The 17,188-nt window shown below is 50.0% G+C and overlaps 1 long non-coding RNA gene across 4 annotated transcripts; it reads right to left on the reverse strand.

Moving 5' to 3' along the window:
* Window positions 1-1,495: 1,495 nt before the first annotated feature.
* Window positions 1,496-13,932, reverse strand: LOC122209453. Of its 4 annotated transcripts, none has more exons than XR_006197613.1 (6): window positions 13,558-13,932; window positions 7,795-7,967; window positions 7,454-7,620; window positions 4,145-4,994; window positions 3,187-3,344; window positions 1,496-2,864 (listed from the first exon to the last, which is right to left on the reverse strand). It is a non-coding gene; the product is annotated as an uncharacterized LOC122209453 (long non-coding RNA). The 4 variants fall into 4 exon arrangements; XR_006197612.1 differs by having other exon boundaries at window positions 7,454-7,623; XR_006197611.1 differs by having other exon boundaries at window positions 1,496-2,179; window positions 2,696-2,864; window positions 7,454-7,967.
* Between the last annotated feature and the right edge of the window lie 3,256 nt (window positions 13,933-17,188).

Consider the following 17,188-nt stretch of genomic DNA (forward strand, 5'->3'; position numbering starts at 1 on the left):
AGATCGTGACCTGAGCTGAAGTCGGCCGCTTAACCGACTGAGCCACCCAGGCGCCCCAATGTTTATTTATTTTTGAGCACAAGCCGGGGAGAGGCAGAGAGAGGGAGACACAGAATCTGAAGCAGGCTCCAGGCTCTGAGCTGCCAGCACAGAGCCCGACGTGGGGCTCAAACCCTTGAACCGTCAGATCATGACCTGAGCCAAAGTTGGGCGCTTGACCAACTGAGCCACCCAGGCGACCCCAGACTTCCCCCTTTTATAAGTACACGGTCATACGGGGTTAGGGCCCGCCCCAGTGACCTCACCTTAGCTTGATATCTGCAAAGCGCCTATTTCCTGGGGGTTAGGACTTCAACATCTTTGTGGGGGACACGAGTCAACTCCACATTGACCCCCTACACTTCCAGCCGCGCCCGGGCCAGTGAGGGAAACCCTGCACAGAGTCTAGGGTGTCACAGGTACTCACAGATGGCAGACCCCGGGGCCAGGGGGTCATGGGCAGGACACCAACACGTCTGCCACAGCCTCTGAGCTCATGAGCCGTCTCCGGGCTGCACTTCCGGTGCAGAGCAAATCGGGTGAAAGCCGAAAAGGCCAGCAGCGATCCCTCAAGCATGACTGAAAGATGCAGCGTGGGGCTTGAAAACCAGGACCCGAGTGCTCGTTGGGCACGGCTCCGGCCGGCTCGGCTCGGCTGCCAGCTCAGTTATCGGTTTCGATGAGCTGCCTAATAATGGCAAGTGCCTCCAAATGGCCCTCCAGATCATTTCATTAAAAGCTGTGGCGACGTCTACAGCTGAACCCAAGTGGTGCTGGGAAGGCCATCAGGTTAATCAAAACACGAGGACAGCTCTCGATGCCTCTTAATTAACAAATTAGGTCCTGCTGCCAACTCAGCAAAAGCGAGACTGGGCCGCTGACTCTTGGGACATTTGGATTGCTCAGCCCTCACTCTCCTCAATCTCTGACAGCCCATTGGAACTTAGGGGCGGCCGCAGTGGGGGGCGGGGGGGGGGGGGCATTCTCACTGTAAGCAAATCAAGAGAGTTCCAGAACCGCTGGTTTCCCACCAAAATATCGGCATCCCCTAACACCTGTTCTCCCATCTTCCCTGTGCTGACATGCAAGTTCCGTGGGGGACCCTCCCCACCCTAGGGTGTCTAGGACCAAGGGACACTCTTCACGGGGCTCAAATGGAATGTCCCGGCACACTCCAGCCGCCTGAAAGCAAGGACTTGGTCTGCTTTGTTCAGAGCCGTTTCCCCAGAGCTGCAGTGCCCCTAAATAAATATTAAGTGAGGGGCGCCTGGGTGGCTCGGTGGGTTAAGCATCCAACTTCGGCTCAGGGCATGATCTCGCAGTCGGTGAGTTCGAGCCCCACCTCAGGCTCTGTGCTGACAGCTCAGAGCCTGGAGCCTGCATTGGGTTCTGTGTCTCCCTCTCTCTCTGCCCCTCCCCTGCTGGCGCTCTGTCTCTCTCTAAATAAATAAACATTAAACTTTTTTTTTAAATAAATAACTATGAATTGAACAAAACCATGAACGAAACGAATGAGTGAATGGGTTTCAGCCCTGCCTGCAATCCTACAAGGTAACATCCTTCATATTCTTCCATGCTCTGCTTATCTTTATTGCCCCCTCCTCCAAACCCTGTACCACACACACAAATGCACATATAACATGGAGGCTCTTTTTCCTCAAAAGAAAAAAAAAAAAGGAATCATGTCACAGGCATGAATCAGCAAGTTGCTTTATTGCTGAGCGATAGATAGTGTGCCTCCCAGATCAATACAGGGAGATCTACCTAATTCTTCGTAATGACCCATGATGTTCCATAATACTGAATGTGCCAGAATTGATTCTATTATTCACCTATTGGTAAAGTAATGTTTCCAATTATTGCCAGGGCAGACGACACACCAATAAATATCTTTGCACACATATCCTAACATTCTGGCCATTTCGTTTGTACCAGGATAGATTCCTGAAGGTCAAGGGGACCGAGTGTTTGTCGTATGAACAGACACCAGGGCTGACCTTAGTTAAGACGATGCAGAGAAAGGTGATCCTAGCCCATGGCAGCCGGGCTGTAAGGGAAGAAATCTGGTAGCTGAGCCTCTCACATGCCCACTTCCCCAGCTCTCTCCCAGCCGTGCAGGGCACACGCGATGAATTATTCCCTGGGGATGCAAAGAAAACTAGGATGTGGTCCCTGCTCTAGAAAAATCCCAGAGTCCAACAGAAGGGAGCAGAGACGAACCATCATGTACTGAACTCCCTCGGGGCACCAGGTTTTGTTCTAGGTGCTTCCATACACAGGACGCTTTGCTCAGTCCTCAAACAAATTCTGCCAGGCAGGAAAGAGGATTTCAAAAGTCCAGCACAGGAAACTTCCTGGGGGCCAGGAAAGGGGTGTGCCTTGCCCAGGGTCAAACAGCCAGCAAGTGAGAAAGCTGGGATTTGAACTTGAGTCTGGCTGACCCCAAAACCACCTTCCAGTGCACCACCGGGCTTGACCTTGGCTGGCTTCGAATCAACCACAGGTGCCGGTCCCAAGCCTGGAGGGCCTGATGCAATGGGTCTGAGGCGTGGTCCCCTTGTGGCTTGAAAGCCAAGAGGTTCCAATGTGCAGCCAAGGCTGAAAACAGCTACAGGTCACCCGTGATTCTCACCCATGGTGCATGCATCCCACTCACCTGGAGGGCTTGTCAGGGGTCAGCTGCTGGCCCCCAACTGCAGTGTCTAATGCAGGGGGCCCTGGAAGGGGCGGGGTGGGCGGGACATACACTTCTGAGCAGCTCCTACTGGTCGGGATCCTTGCTGAGAAAACCATGCTGAACACCATGGACCTGTGATCTTTTCTCCCTGTTATAAAATAGGGACACGAAGAATCACAGAACAGACCATATGCAACACGGGCCCAGCCAGCACAGGCGGCCATTAGAAGTTTTCAGATGGTCTCACCTCTCGGCTTTCTCTGAGGTTTTCAAGACTAAGAGAGTGTCATTTGTGGGTCCTCAGCACCCAAAACAGCCCAATCTGACCGTTTCCTTCCTGCCTGGTGTTTGCCATGTGTCTCCTGGGCCTGCCTGTAATCTGAAGAAAGCCCTGGCTTCCCTCCATTCCCCGCCCCCCCCCCCCCCCCCCCCCGCCCCACTAATCCCTCCATCAACACATACATACACACCAAAAGCTGTGGTCGCTGCGATTCTGAAACATTGAAACTCCAAGATGACAGACAGCCCCCTGCAACATGAGACGTGTTCTCATTTTATTGCATTTCTGGGGACAGGGGGCTGCTCCTGCAGAACTCACGGCTGCCAGCCAGCTCCGGGAAGTTCATCCCTGTGGATTCCTCGGCACAAAAAAAAAAAAAAAAAAAAAAAAAAGCCAAGCTTCAATGGGCAGAAAAGACACTCGGAGGTCGTCTGGGCCATCCCCAGCATCTCCCACCTCCTGGCAGGGCGCCGCAGACAAGGCTTCCCGGCTGCCCGGACACGCAGAGGAAAGCGGTCCTCTAGCGCCCCCTGCTGCCTGAGTGGGGAGTGGCTGAGGAGCCAGGGCAGCTTCTCCAGAATTGCAGCAACTTCCAAGGTTGTTAGCTCTCCCTGCCTTCTCTCCTAAGATGCAAATTCCCCCCGGAAGGGGCTTCTGTCTTTCCAGAACAACCTTCTGTACCGGCAACATGCCATGTTCACATTCATATCTCCAGCCAGTAGCCACATTACTATCTCTAAGAGGTAGCAAGACGTTCTCATTCACCAGCCATTTCCTGGATCTACAGGGAGTCCGCTGAGAATATAAAGGAAATTGCTCGCGCTTTGGAGGCTTTCACAGTCTAACCTGCGGGTCAGCAAACTACAGCCCACCGGCCAAATCTAGCCCTCTGTGTTTTTGTGCAACCACCTGTAAGTATGGTTTTTACATTTCTCGATTGTTTTAAAAATCCAAAGAGTACCCTTATCTATTATGATGAGCACTGAGAAATATATAGAATTGTTGAATCACTATATTGTACACTTGAAACTAATGTAACACTGTATGTCAACTATACTGGAATCAAAATTAAAAACGTAATTTAAAAAAAAAATCTAAAGAATATTTTGTGACACGTGAAAGAAGCTCAGAGAGGTCACTCGACTTACCCAAGGCCACACAGCTACGAGGCGGCAGAGCCGGGTTCAAACGCAGAACTGACTCCAAAACTCACGTTTATTCTACAAGGCGGCTTCTGGACTCACGCACAATCTCAGCACCTTGTGCCGCTTTACAGAGGAGAAAACGTGGCTCATAGAGCTCAGGTGACCTGTTCAAATGGCACTCGGCCAGGGAGTGGAGAGGAGGGACTTGAGCCCTGGCATGGGCCTGCAAACCCAGCGTTCCACTCTACACGGCATCGGCTGACTCTGGACTGCACTGATTCTCTGGAGCCATGAGGCATGTAGCAGCACCGAGAGGAAAAGAAGTAACACATTTCACGTTTTTCTGCAGAAGTTACTCTTCTGCAAAATGAGTAGCACTCTTCTGTGCAGTGGTGTTTACAGGGTCCTCTAAGGAAAGCGCCCAGGGCTACAGGGGGGGTTGAGAATAAGGATGCTGAACAGCACAGCCAGAACACTCCCGCTTTTCTGTTATACATTTGAGGAGCGACACAGGGTTTCATGTGGAAAAATCAGCCGTGAGGTCAAGGAAACAAAGCTTGCAAACAAGTGCTACGTCATCGTGGGCTGGCCCCAAGGTCCCAGGGCAGGGTGGGAGCACGTGCCACTTAACGGGCTCGGGCCGCCCCTGACCTGGCAGCTTGAACAACAGGGATTTCTCCTGTCCCGTCACAGTCCTGGAGGTTGGGAGTCCAGGAGCAAGGTGTCAGGCAGGCTGGTTTCTTCTGTGGCCTCTCTCTGTGGTGGGCAGACAGCCATCTGCGTGTTTCTATGACATTCTCCTTCTACACGTGTCTATGTCCAAATTTCCTCTTCTTTTTTTTTGTTTCTGTTTCTTTTTGAGACAGAGAGAGAGAGAAAGAGAGAGTATGAGCGGGCAACAAGCAGAGAGAGAGGGAGACAGAGAATCTCAAGCAGGCTCCAGGATCTGAGCTGTCAGCACAGCCCCCGGACGTGGGGCTCGAACTCACGAACCCGCAAGATCAGGACCTGAGTTGCAATGCTCAACCGACTGAGCCACCCAGGTGTCCCCACATTTCCTCTTCCCATAAGGACAACAATCCTACTGAATTAGGGCCCACCCTAGTGATCTCTTGTTACTTAATCACCTCTCTGAAAACCCCACCTCAACAGACAGCCACATTGGGAGGTGCTGGGAGCTAGGACTTCTGCCTATGAATGGGGTGGGGGAGGGGGGCACAATTTGGCCCAGAACAAAGCATTAGGGCACCTGGCTCCTCTGTCCTACAGAGTCAGGGGCAGGAGGGTCTGCAAGGAAGAAGGCCCAGGGTCCACTCAGAAGGGAGGAGGCAGGGCCCAGCGTGCCCAGCATCCAGACTTGGGCGGACAGGATTTATCACTGCAGGCACCAGGGTAATTGGAAAGAAGCAGGCTGTCAGGGGCAGAGCCCAAGAACAGTATTTTAGCCATGCCCCCCCTGCCCAAGCGCCCGATGCTGCATGAGTTATCACCCGGGGACCCTCAGCCCCGACACTGGGCCCTGCAGAGGCGAGTATGTTTCCACACGAGGGGCTTTTCAAGGTCACCCATGTGAGCAATCCACCCTGGCCCCCCGGGGGGTTGGGGTTGGGGGAGGCTGTGCAAGCCTTGCAGGGACTGGACCTCCAGCTCAGCCGTGCTCAGCCTCCCCTGCAAGATGCAGCCACCAGGACAGCCCGCCCCACCCCCACTCCCCTCCCCGGCAATTCTGGTTGCAAAGATCTGAGTGTGGGGCTGAGAACCGCTGCACCGACAGCACTCTTCCATGACCCATCTCCAGATCCCAGCAGAGAACTATCCCCGCCCAGAGAATATTCCAGCTTCAGATCCTGCCTCTCTGTCACTCTCTCATCACAAGCAGGAGCCACATGAAAAAGTGTCTCCAGCTGCCCTGCTGGCTTCCCATCCTAGCCCCGGACTTGGACCTGGACCCCGACCCCACCCGGGCTCTCCCTTCTCATCCCCTCCCCCCACCAAGCTACCATTTCATGGTCATCCGGCTCCCAGGCCTGGATCCTTGTGCCGCTGGATCCAAATGACCCCTCAGGGAAGCCACCTCATCAAGAGCCCTTTGCCCTGATGGGTCACGGAGAAGATTCGGGATGGGGATCAGGACGAGGTGGGGACTGGTATGGGTCGAAGAGGGTCCCCCACCAAAATTCAGGTCCACCTGGAACCTTAGAATGTGACCTGATTTGGAAATAGCATCTTCACAGGTGCAAGAGTTGAGATGAGACCTAAATTGAGGAGAGAGGCCTAAATCCAATGACGGGTGTCTGTATAAGACGGGAGGTCGGACAGAGTCATGGGGAGAGCTGGGGTGGGGTAGCTACAAGCCAAGACACCAGGGGCTGGGGGCACAAACCAGGAGCTGGCGGGTTGGAGCCAGAGTCCTGGGAGGGAGGACGCCCTGTGGAGACACTCTGGCCCCCAGACCGGTAGAGAATAACTTCCGGAGGTTTAAGCCACCCAATGCCTGGTCTTTTGTTCAGACCACCCCAGGAAACGGATGCAGGGCAAAAAGGACACCCAAATGGATCTCCAACAAAGCCAGCCTCAGACTTCTAGGAGCCACGGGGTAGGTAGGCAGCTGGCCCAGAGCAATTGGCCTGCCTGGGACCAAGAGCTACCAGGGAGCCCACAGGCACACACACAGACATACAATTCTGGGGAATCCAGGTGTCCAAATGTGGGGCGCCCCAGGACTCGGGAGCTGGGAGATTTGCACTGGGCATCCAGACGCTGTTCACTTAACATCAGCATCTCTTCATCCCTGCAGTGGGGTGTGAGCCTGGGCCGTGTCAGGCGTGGTGCAGAGGGGAGGCTCTGGGACAGGGGAGGGGAGGGGGGCAGGGATAGGCTGGAAGGGTGGGGTCAGGATTTGATCCAGGGTTACTCTGGGACAGAGCCTTTTCCCACGTCACCGCCCCGGCCTAGCCTTAAATGCCTGGCTGTTCTGTTCCTTTCTGTGACATGTGGACACTTGGTCCCCGGAATTTACTTTGAGGACTTTAATAAAAAGGGGATCTTCCGTGAGCTCCCACCGATATCCCCAAAGTAGAAAGGCTCAGACAAACGCAGGTTACTCTTTCTTCCCCAGCAAATTACACAGAAAAACAGCATGAAGTTCGATTCTTGAACATTCCATACACCTGTCCTGTTGGAGAAGGGTTTCAGACGGGAACACAATGACCTACACTTGCATGAGGACCACACCGAAGATGAGAAAATGCAGAGATTCCTAAACAGGCCGTGAAAACCCTGTCAATGGAAAGGCCATTAGCCCATACTGACCATGACAGAGGCGTCATCCATCAAATGCCCACGACACACAGTGAGCGCGCTGGGTCCTTCCTGCGAGTGAACGCTGACCCTCAATCCACAGCCTGGTGGGACGTGGGGTGGCCCCCCGGGGCAGACAATAAGGGGGCTACCTCGTCTTTGCAAATAGCATTGAGTTTCTGCTGGAGACAGAGGGGGATTTCAATGTATTACTAAAGTACAGTTGACCTACAGTGTTGTATTAGTTTCAGGAGAACAACATAGTGACTCCCCATTCTATACATTACTCAGGGCTCCGCTGAGTTTTAATAATATATACCTAAACTTCAAATCAGCACATATTTATTACTCACCTTTTAATAAACTTCGCATTCTCCAGAAGTGAATTTGGAGAATGCCCAGCTACACAGCCAAACAGACCCGGCTCCGTGTTTGTTTGGAGAGAAAATTCCTGGTCTCTGGGGGCCCTCGGCGTTCTGTCAGGGGGCAATGCACATCTCCAACACCGGCGTGGCGCTCAGTGTCCCTGGGTGCGAGCAGCAGAGTCAACACGCTCAAGGAGGGCACAGTGACAGGGAGACAGAGCTGGACTTACTCCCATTCTGTCACTCTGTGTTTACAGCTGAGGACCTCGAAATGGTGGGATCTTCGGGGTGAGCTCTTTTTGCTCGGCAAGTGCGAATTCCAATTCACATACGGAACAATTTAGTGAATTCGAGTAACATGTTTAAAACTGAACTGGACGCTTCTCTTTTAGCTGTTAATCCTTTGGTGTTTTGTTTTGTTTTGTTTTGTTTTGTTTTGAAGAGAGCGAGCGAGCACGAGTGGGGCAGAAGCGGAGAGAGAGGGAAAGAGAGAATCGCAAGTAGCCTCTGCACCATCAGCACAGAGCCTGACACAGGGCTGGAACTCACAGACCACAAGATCATGACCTGAGCTGAAGTCAGACACTCAGCCCACTGAGCCATCCAGGCGCCCTATTAATCCTTTGTTTCAAAAGGAAAGAAGCAGGGGAGTGGCAGGGACGGGTGAAATAGGGGACAGGGATGAAGAGGTACAAGCTTCTGGTTATAAAACAGATGAGTCACCGGGATGAAAAGTACAAGAGACAGAATGCAGCCAATAATGGTATACTAACATTCTATGGTGACAGGTGGTGACTACACTTTTCATGCTAAGTATTTCGTAATGTAGGTAAGTGTCAAATCTCTGTGCTGTCCACCTGAAACTAATATACTATTATATGTATAGTATATAATACATAATATACTATATTATACATATAATATAGTATAATATACATATAATACATATATACATAATATACATATAATAATAGTATATTATATGTATATAGTATATAACTGTACTTCTATACATGTATAGTATACATGTATAGTATACATGTATACTATATATGTATAGTATATAACTGTACTTCAATTAAAAATTTAATTTTTTAAGTGTTTCATGATATGAAGGGCAAATCAAGTGTCTGTGATTGCTACTATCACAGATCATTTTGTCCCTAATGTAACTAATGCCACTGATTTGCACACTTTGAAATGGTCAGTGTGGGAGGGCACCTGGGTGGCTTAGTTGGTTGAGTGCCTACTTCGGCTCAGGTCATGATCTCGCGGTCCGTGAGTTCGAGCCCCGCGTCGGGCTCTGGGCTGATGGCTCAGAGCCTGGAGCCTGCTTCCAATTCTGTGTCTCCCTCTCTCTGCCCCTCCCCCCTGTTCATGCTCTGTCTCTCTCTGTCTCAAAAATAAATAAACGTTAAAAAAAAAAAAATTAAATAAATAAATAAATAAATAAATAAATAAATAAACAGACATTTAAAAAAACTTTTTAGGGGTGCCTGAGTGGCTCAGTTGGTTGAACGTCCAACTTCGGCTCAGGTCATGATCTCACGGTCCGTGAGTTCAAGCCCCGCATCGGGGTCTGTGCTGACAGCTTGGAGCCTGGAGCCTGCTTCGGATTCTGTGTCTCCCTCTCTCCCTCTGACCCTCCCCCGTTCATGCTCTGTCTCTCTCTGTCTCAAAAAAAAACATTAAAAAAAAAATTTTTTTTAATGGTCAGCATGGTAAATTTTATGTGATACATATTTTACCACAAATATTTAAATCAATAATGTAATATGCTCAAAACCATCAAATTATACTTTTAGTGGGTGAAGTATATGGCATGTGAATTGTATCTGAATAAAGCTGCCCCCAAAAAGAAAGTAAAAGGTGTTAAACGATCCACTCTGGGTGTACATAAGCCACATACACCACTGGGTGGTATTATTGCTATACTGTGGAAGAGGAAACAGGGGAACCTGGGTGGTTCAGTCGATTAAGCACCCGACTCTTGGTTTCGGCTCAGGTCACCATCTCAAGGTTTTATGAGCTTGAGTCCCGCACAGGGCTCTGCACTGACAGCACGGAGCCTGCTTGGGATCCTCTCTCTCTCTCTCTCTCTCTCTCTCTCTCTCTCTCTCTCTCTCTCTGCCCCTCCCCCACTCATGCAGTCTCTGCCTCTTCAAAATAAATACATAAACTTTAAAAAAAAAAAAAAGAAGAAACAGAAGCTCAGAGAGGTGAAGTGATCTGCTTAAGGTCACACAGCTGGTGAGCCGCAGAATCTGGATTCCAAGCAGGGTCTGTGAGTCCCCTGTCTGCTCTGCCATTGTGCAGTCTTCAGCACCTGCCTTGGCCCCTCCCTCTGTGGTTCAGGGACCCGAGGGTGCTCACAACCAAGACCCTCAGACCAGCCACTTCCCACCTCTCCTGGGATGGGAGTCAGGGCCAGATGTGGCAAGTAAGGGAGCAGGAGGTGACGGTGCTCTGGGAATGCCCTTGGCAGGGAGCATGTGCCCGCCCAGGGCACGGAGCAGGCACACGCTTGGGTTTCTGGGCCAGCATGGCTCACGTGACAGCCCAGAATTTACCAGCGGCTGGTCACGTGACAGCCCAGAATTTACCAGGGCCAGGCCAGCACCCACACCATGGGGGACTCAGGAGACACTTGGCACTTGATTTGTTCAGATTCGGGTTCCAACAAGAGACAGGACAGCCCCAGTGCAGTAGTTACTCGACTGCTCGGGCATCTTTTGGAATCCTGGACACAGGCCACAGGCCACTATCATGTGTCTATCCAAGCCCAATACGGTGGGTCTCGAACGGACCACCAGAGGCTGGAGAGCAGCCTGGGATCCTCCAGGTTCCCAGGTTCATGCAAGGAGAGACTCCCAAAGTTCCCACGGGCCTCTGGCCTCACTCCTACTCCTCCACCAGCTCACGGCCCCACCGCATGGAAACTGAGGACGAGGCAGAGCACAGCCAAGAGACAGGGCACAGCCTGGCTTCCCAGGCCTGGGGACAGTTCCCCCCTAACTACCGGCTCGTGTTGGCCAGAGACAGAGAGAGAGAAAGTTAATCAGAGACACACACAGATGAGAAGGGGACAGACCAGGGGTTCTCGAGGCAACTGTGTCCCCCAGGGGACAGGTGACTGTGTCTGGCGATGTGTCATATTGTCACAACTGGGGAGGAGGTGCTACTGGCATCTAGTGCGTGGGGACCAGGGACGCCATTAACACAGCAGCATCCAGTCCCAATGTCGATATTGGTGGAGTCAACACAGAGACAAGGAGGCAGCGAAGAAACAGGGAAGGACACAGAGATAAAGACACAGGAACTGGCATCATCTGAAGTGAACAAAACCAGGAAGGGGCTGGGGGGGAAGGGGGAGGGGGTGGAGAACAGCTGAGTCCAGTGGCCCCATCTGATTCCAGTTCCAAATTCAACGGACTGACATCTTAAAGATTTGGAGAATAATAAAAATGCGCTTCATAAGAATATATTATTCGTGCCGGTCCCGAAGGCTGGCAGCATTTTCCTGGAGGGCTACAGAAAAAGCAGACGAACCAAGCTCAGCCATCATCGGGGGCAGAAGAAAAAGAAAGCCAGGCAAGCAGGGGGCTTCAGCCACCCCTAGGGAAAAAAATAAATTAAGTAATTTCTTTTTTTTTTTTCTTTTTAATGTCGTATTTATTTTTGTGACAGAGGGAGACAGAGCATGAGCAGGGGAGGGGCAGAGAGAGAGGGAGACACAGAATCCGAAGCGGGCTCCAGGCTCCGAGCTGTCAGCACAGAGCCCGACGCGGGGCTCGAACCCACAAACCGCGAGATCATGACCTGAGCCAAAGTCAGACGCTTAACCAACTGAACCACCCAGGGGCCCCAATTAAGTCATTTCTAATAAATAAGCCACGAGATGTTGAAAGGGTGTATTTGCTCCACTTCCAAAGGCTTTCAGAACACCCATTTCTGGTCGCAAAATAAGCAGACCCAGATGGAGACCCAAGGACTCCCCAGAAAGCTGCTTTGCAAACCCCCAGTGGTTCCAAGTGCAGGGCTGAGCTCTTCGAGGCCCCAACACCCAGCATAATCCCTGGGGCAAAGCAATGCCCCCAAAACATGTGCAGTATTTCCAATGACTACACTTGACCTCTTTGTAGGACCAAGGTCCTTCCAGAAGCCTCTGTCCTTTTCTGCATTCACCTCCTCCTTTCCACTCCCCTGTTCTGTTCCAGCCACACCGGCTTCTATGCCTTCCTTCAAACCCACCAGGCACACTCCTGTCCCAGGGCCTTTGCACTTCCTGTTTCCTCATGAGTCACTCCCTCTTCCCCTTCAGGTCTTTGTCCAAAGGTCCCTTCACAAAATCGCCACTTTCTCTCTTCCCCATTCTCTGCTTTGTTTTTCCCTATAGCACTTATGTCCCCCCAGCTTGCTAAATAATTGCCTTGTGGATGTATTCAATATCTAGACAGACCCTAGGGTGTATAGAAAAGGACCACAGGAAGTATGTGTTGAAAGAAGGAATGGTCTTTACGCTTCACCAGGACTCTCTATGATTAGTAATACCATCGGCCCCATTTAAAGATGGGGAAACTGAGCCTCGGGGACCTGAAGCTTGCACATCCAAGAAGGGGAGAGGCCAGCATTCTGCCTCAGCACACCTGACTGCAAGCCCAATCCCCCACCCCGACCCGAGGCCCCACAATCAGGCCGGGCAGGACTGCAGGACAGGTTCACGACAGGAGGAATGAATGACCCTGAAAGTGACAACACCAAGCTAACCCTTAGTGGGCACTGTGTGTGTGTAGATGTGTGTGCAGGTGTGGCACAAGGCACCCCACATGTGTCCTCTTTTTATAAAATCATTTAATGTTTTATTTATTTTTGAGAGACAGAGAGAGACAGACCATGGGCAGGAGAGGGGCAGAGAGAGGGAGACACAAAATTGGAAGCAGGCTCCAGGCTCTGAGCTGTCAGCACAGACCCAGATGCAGGGTTCGACCCGCAAACCAAGAGATCATGACTTGAGCTGAAGTCGGGTGCTCAACCGAGACACCCAGGCACCCTGAACGTATCCCGTCTTCTAACCCTCACGAGGTAGGTACCATCATAGAGCCATCTTACACGTGAGGAAATGGAGACACACAGAGGTCACGTGACTTGCTCAAGGTCATTTAGCTACGAGTCCCAGAGCCGGATTCCAGCTCAGGCAGGTGTCCCCGAGGCCCTCCTTCTCCACCATGTGGCTGTGCAGCCTCCCAAAGACTTTCCTGAGAATCTTGTTCCGTCCCTGGGTCCCTGGGTCCAGGGAACCTTGGGCAGTTTCCTTGTCTTCCACCTTTTCACCCAGAATGGGGGCCATGTGGACTGGCTCAAAGATCCCTCACTGATTCCTGCACTAAACATTGCGTAAGACTGCCCCCCCACCCCCCCCACCACCCTGCATGGATAAATAGGGAGCTCAAACGTTTAGAAAGACACAGTGTGCAAATATGGAAAGCCAGAGAGTGCAGGGGGCAGCCCTGGCCGGCCACGCACCTGTGGGATCTCCCTTTGAAGGGGGTGGATGTTATGGGTTGCACTGGGCCCTGCTCCAAAAAAAAGCTGTTGAGACTTTGGAACGTGACCATGTGTGGAGCTATGTGATCCACACAGGTAACCGGGTTCAGATAAGGGCGTGAGGGTGGGCCCTGAGTACAAGTGATGTCCTTATGGAAAGAGGAAATTTGGACACAAAGACGTGCACAGAGAGAAGATATCACCTACGAGCCAGGGAGTGCTTGCAGGAGGGCGGCCTGGGACAGATTCTCTCTCACTGTCCTCAGAAGGAACCAGCCGGGTCAGCACCTTGTTTCTGGCCATGTAGCCTCCAGAACTGTGAGAAGAGAAAAGTTTGTTTCAATGTATTCATGGTGCTTTGCAGCAGCGGGAGCCTCGGCAGACCACTATAGACAGCGCAAAGAAATGTGGGGTTCTGTGGAGAGTGTAGGACAAAGGACATGGTCACCGAGAGCACTCATTGCATACACACTAAAATCATTTCAATGCCGCCTGCCAGCTCCACTCTTGGTCTTTGACATGAGGTCCTGCCTGTATGTGAACTTCAGTTCTTTTTTTTTTTTTTTTTTTTTTAAGTTATTTACCTTGAGAGAGAGAGAAAGTGCAAGCAGGGGAGGGGCAGAGAGATGGGGAGAGAGAGACTCTGTTCTGTCAGCATGGACCCCGATTCAGGGCTCGATCCCACAACTGTGAGGTCATGATCTGAGCTGAAATCAAGAGGTGGATGCTTAACGGACTGAGACACCCAGGTGCCTCTTATGCTTATTTATTTTTGAGAGACAGAGAAGGACAGAGTATGAGCAGGGGAGGGGCAGAGAGACAGGGAGACACAGAACCTGAGGCAAGCTCCAGGATCTGAGCTGTCAGCACAGAGCCCCACATGGGGCTCGAACTCACGGTGAGATCATGACCTGAGCCGAAGTCAGATGTCCAACCGAGGGAGCCACCCAGGTGCCCCAAGCCTTTTTCTTTTTTTTTTTTTTTAAGTCAGCTCTATGCCCGACGTGGGGCTTAAACTCAACACCCTGAGATCGAGTCACATGCTCTACCAACTGAGCCAGCCAGGCACCCCAAACACAGTCCATGAAGTTCTACAGTCCTGCATGAAGTGTTTTCCCTGTACTGTAAAACAGAGTGGTACATGTAGTCGGTCAAGCATCCAAATCTTGATTTCGGCTCAGGTCATGATCTCACAGTTTTGTGAGTTCGAGCTCCACGTCGGGCTCTGTGCGGACAGCACAGAGCCTGCTTTGGATTATCTCTCTCCCTCACTCTTTCTGCCCCTTTCCCACTCATGCTGTCTCTCTCTCAAAATAAAGTTAAAAAAAATAGGGGCGCCTGGGTGGCTCAGTCGGTTAAGCGGCTGACTTCGGCTCAGGTCATGATCTCGCAGTCCGTGAGTTCGAGCCCCGCATCGGGCTCTGTGCTGACAGCTCCGAGCCTGGAGCCTGCTTCAGATTCTGTGTCTCCCTCTCTCTGACCCTCCCCTGTTCATGCTCTGTCTCTCCCTGTCTCAAAAATAAATAAACGTTAAAAAAAAAAAAATTTTTTTTTAAATAATAAAATAAAATAAAATGGAGTTAACATATAAAATGCTGTTTATGCAATAATAAAATAGTATACGTTATTTTTGTATTTATTAATATATTATAGTATTTTATATTATTCAATATTATTAACAATATAATGAAGTTATTATAAATTATATCATTTTTAAAAATTATATCAATGTAAAGTAGTATGGGCATCAACTTCCTCCCACACATTATATTTAATATTGTTAAATTTTTGTATTAAAAAAAAATTTTTTTTAATGTTTATTTATTTTTGACAGAGAGAGAGACAGAGCATGAGCAGGGGAGGGGCAAAGAGAGAGGGAGACAGAATCCGAAGCAGGTTCCAGGCTCTGAGCTGTGTGCACAGAGCCCGACACGGGGCTTGAACCTACAGACCACGAGATCGTGACCTGAGCCGAAGTCGGACGCTCAACTGACTGAGCCACCCAGGCGCCCCAATTTTTGTATTTTTTTAAACATTAAACAGTAACCCTCCCAGGGCACCAGGCTGACTCAGTCAGTAGAGTGTGCAACTCTTGATATTGGGGCTAGAAGTTCAAGCCCCCTATGGGATGTCGAGATTACTTAAATTAAAAAAACTTAAAAAAAAAAAAAAAAAAAGAGTAACCATCTTGATCTTCCTCTTCTCTTTTCTTTCAACCAATGATAATAAACCTTGTGACAATTTTCTTCAGCTTGACTGTCCTTGCTTTTTTACCCTCGGGATTCCTTAGGAATCAAGGTTTGTGTCCTGAAGACTGGCAACATTTTGCTGAATCAGAGAACCTGACAGTTAAACAGGACCTTAGAATGATGGAGTCAAAAGACATTAACTTAAGGTCACCTGGGTGGTTCAGTCGGTTGAGCATCTGACTTCGGCTCAGGTCATGACCTTGCAGTCTGTGAGTTCAAGCCGTGCATCGGGCTCTGTGCTGACAGCTCAGAGCCTGGAGCCGGCTTCGGATTCTGTGTCTCCCTCTCTCTCTGCCCCTCCCCCGCTCATTCTCATTCTCTCTCTCTCCCTCTCTCTCAAAAATAAACATTAAAAAAAAAAAATTAAAAAAACAGACATTAATTAGACACAGGAGAAATCATTAAACAGTCGATAAAGGGGACCATCTTAGAGCATAAAGTTGAACTGGGGGCCACCGACTCCCAGAAAATGTTCCGACTTGTGTTTTGAAAGAGAGAAAACCAAGAAGAATGGAACCAAATTGTTTTTAAAAGGCTGCATTTCAAATGTGGAACAACTGAGCTGCGTGTTTGTAAATACAGCTATTTAAAAGAACGTGTGACTTAGCTCCCAATGAAAATACCATACAAATTTGTGAGGCCTGGCTTTGTCAGCTAGAATGAGTAAACAGAAGAACAGAGGAGCTCAAAGTGAAGTCATTTCTAACTGAATTTGTTGTTTACGATGATCCTGTTTTCCTTTTTGTAACTGTTTGGAAGCAAAAGGAAGGTAACAACACAATCTTGACCATTTTTCTTTCCAGAAGAACTCCTCTGTGGAGCTCTCACTGGAGATGAGGGACAGTTATTATAACTGAGCGCTACAGAAGCGACTAGTTTTCCGGAGTGTTTACAATGTGCCTGGTATTATGACAGGTGCATTGCACACAATATCTCATTGAGTCTCCCCAAGAAATCTGTGAGGTCATGCATTTATTAAGACGAAGATCAGTTTACAAGTAACAGAGACCCAAAATGACAGTGACCTAAATAAGATATGTTTACTTCTCTGTGACATAAAAATCTGAGATAAAAGGGTCCAGGGCTGGTGTGACAGCTCCATGGTGTTAGGGAAGTGACTTTCTTCTATCTTGGATAACTAATACGCATGCCTTCCATTCTCGACTCCTAAAAGGTCCTCGTGTTCCAGAGGGCTGCTCCAGCTCCAGCCATTACACCTATAATCCTCTTCAGGGGCAGGAGGAAAGAAGAGAAGGGCAACACTCCTTAGGAGTTTCCTTCCACTTTTGCCTACGCCCCCTTGGCCAGAGCTTGGTCACATGGCCACACAGCTGTAGTTGCCAGGGAGGCTGCCTCTCCCTCTCAAAATAATAAAGAAACATTTCAAAATAATAAACAAACAAACAACACCAAGAGAATCAGGAAACAAGCCACAGACCAAGAGAAAATACTTGCAAGGAACCTATCTGATAAAAGATCATTATCTAAAATATACAAAGAACTCTTAAAATTCAACAATAAGGGGGCACCTGGCTGGCTCAGTCAATGCAGCATTTGACTCTTGATCTCGGGGTTGAGCTTGAGCCCCA

This window comes from Panthera leo, chromosome E3 (assembly GCF_018350215.1).
Source record: "Panthera leo isolate Ple1 chromosome E3, P.leo_Ple1_pat1.1, whole genome shotgun sequence".
Lineage (NCBI taxonomy): Eukaryota > Metazoa > Chordata > Mammalia > Carnivora > Felidae > Panthera > Panthera leo.